At 43.1% G+C, this 2,556-nt stretch overlaps 1 non-coding gene across 1 annotated transcript; it reads right to left on the bottom strand.

Moving 5' to 3' along the window:
• Nucleotides 1-676: 676 nt before the first annotated feature.
• Nucleotides 677-783, bottom strand: LOC141722585 (small nucleolar RNA R71). Its single transcript, XR_012575596.1, has one exon. It is a non-coding gene; the product is annotated as a small nucleolar RNA R71 (small nucleolar RNA).
• Between the last annotated feature and the right edge of the window lie 1,773 nt (nt 784-2,556).

Here is a 2,556-nt window from a genome sequence, read left to right as displayed (position 1 = left end):
TTTCAGCCCTAACAAGTTTTTGGCGCCGCTGCCGGGGACTCGGCGTGTTTGTTTAGTTTATGTACTTACTATCAGTGGTCATTAGGACTCATTGATTAAGACTAGTTAATTATTGTTTCCGGTTGTGTTTCAGGTACTTTAGCGAGCATTTATGCAAACACATTCTCGCACTCGCAAGAGGATTTTAGATACGGCTGAGGAGACAGACGAAGTTCTTGGTATTAAGGAGAAGATTGATTTTGAAGATTCGAATATAGAAAGTGAGGAGAAAGAACCAGTAATCATGGGTGATCGTATAGTTTCGGAAGATCCAGCTCTTATGGACTTTTCTCGGCCTAAAATTGATGACATTCAGTCAAGCATCATGCATCTGGCTATTGAGGCCAATAACTTTGAAATCAAGCCGGGCACCATTCAGATGGTGCAGAATTCCATTTCTTTCGGTGGTGCTGCGACTGAAGACCCCAACATGCACATCAGGAATTTTGTCGAGATCTGTAGTACTTTCAAATATAATGGTGTGACTGATGAGGCTATCAAGCTGAGGCTTTTCCCATTCTCACTGAGGGATAAAGCTAAGGACTGGTTATATTCTGAACCAGCTAGGTCCATCACTACTTGGCAAGATCTTGCGCAGAAGTTTCTAGTAAAGTTCTATCCAATGGCGAAAACTGCGGCTATGAGGAGTGCTCTTACTCAGTTTGCGCAGCAACCTACAGAATCAATGTGCGAAGCTTGGGAGCACTACAAGGAGATGTTGAGAAAGTGTCCACATCATGGTATGCCTGATTGGATGGTGATCACTGGTTTCTATAATGGTTTGGGGGCCCAATCTCGGCCCATGCTCGATGCAGCAGCTGGAGGTGCCTTGTGGGCCAAAAGCTATACTGAGGCTTATAATATTATTGAGACTATGGCTGTAAATGAGCATCAGAACCCAACTCAAAGGATGATGCCTGGGAAGGTAGCAGGTATTCTGCAAGTTGATGCAGCTACAGCTATTGCAGGGCAGCTCCAAGCGCTGTCTATATTGGTCGATTCTTTAGCCACCTATGGAGTCAATCAGATAGCTATGGTCTGTGAGCTTTGTACAGGTTCTCATGCTATGGATTAGTGTTCTCTTGTTAATGAATGTATTCAGTATGTGAACAATTATCAGCGACAGCAGCAGCCTGTGCCAGCTACTTATCATCCTAACAACAAAAATCATCCAAATTTCAGCTGGAGTAATAATCAGAATGCTATTCAGCAACCATATCAGCAAGGCGTAAGTAAACAGTTTAATCCACCTGGATTCCAGCAACCACATCATTATGCTCAAAGGCAATCATATCCTCAACAAGGAGGTGCAGCTCCACCTTCTAGTGCTGATTTCGAGGAACTCAAGATGTTGTGCAAAAGTCAGGCAGTTTCTATCAAGACGTTGGAAAATCAAATCGGTCATATAGCCAATGCAGTGCTCAATCATCAACCTGGCACACTTCCCAGTTATACTGAAGTGCCAGGCAGGAAGGATGCTGAAGAGCAAGTCAAGGCTATTATCTTAAGGTCTGGAAAAGTTGTTGATGCTGAAAAAGCAAAAGATGGAGAAGCTGAAGTTGGTGATGAAGAAGCTAAGCAAAAGGAGAAAGCGGCGGAACCAAAGAAGACTACTGTTGAACACACTCTGCCTGAGGGTAATACAGGGGAGAAACAACTCTATCCTCCACCACCTTTCCCTAAGAGATTGCAACAACAAAAGCTGGATAAGCAGTTTAGAAAGTTTCTGGAGGTGTTCAAGAAACTTCACATCAATATACCTTTCGCTGAGGCTCTGGAGCAAATGCCTAGTTATGCGAAATTTATGAAGAGTATTCTTTCAAGGTAGGTAAAACTGGTTGACCTTGAGACCGTTGCTCTAACGGAAGAGTGCAGTGTTGTGCTGCAACAAAAATTAACTCCCAAGCTTAAAGATCCAGGTAGCTTCACCATTCCTTGCACCATTGGAAAGTTATCTTTTGACAAGTGCCTGTGTGATTTGGGAGCAAGCATCAATCTGATGCCATTGTCTATCTTCAAAAAGTTGAATTTGCCTGATCCAAGGCCCACCTACATGTCTCTACAATTGGCTGATCGTTCTATTACATACCCACGAGGCATAGTGGAGGATGTGCTAGTAAAGGTGGATAAGCTCTTCTTTCCTGTAGACTTTGTTATTCTGTATTTTGAGGAAGATAAGAAGATTCCCATCATTTTGGGGAGACCTTTCTTGGCTATAGGCCGTACCTTGATAGATGTGCAGAAAGGAGAACTTACTATGAGGGTGCAGGATCAGGATGTGACATTCAATGTACTCAAAGCAATGAAATTCCCTATAGAAGACGAGGAGTGCTTAAAAGTGGATTTGATTGATTCTGCGGTTACTTCAGAACTTGATCATATGCTACTGTCTGATGCATTAGAGAAAGCCTTAGTGGGCGACTTTGACACTGATGGTGAGGATGGCAATGAGCAACTACAATATCTAAATGCTTCTCCTTGAAGGCGAAAGCTAGACATGTCGTTTGAATCTCTTGG

Source organism: Apium graveolens, chromosome 4 (genome assembly GCF_009905375.1).
Source record: "Apium graveolens cultivar Ventura chromosome 4, ASM990537v1, whole genome shotgun sequence".
Lineage (NCBI taxonomy): Eukaryota > Viridiplantae > Streptophyta > Magnoliopsida > Apiales > Apiaceae > Apium > Apium graveolens.
This window is presented reverse-complemented; position numbering and strand designations above follow the sequence as displayed.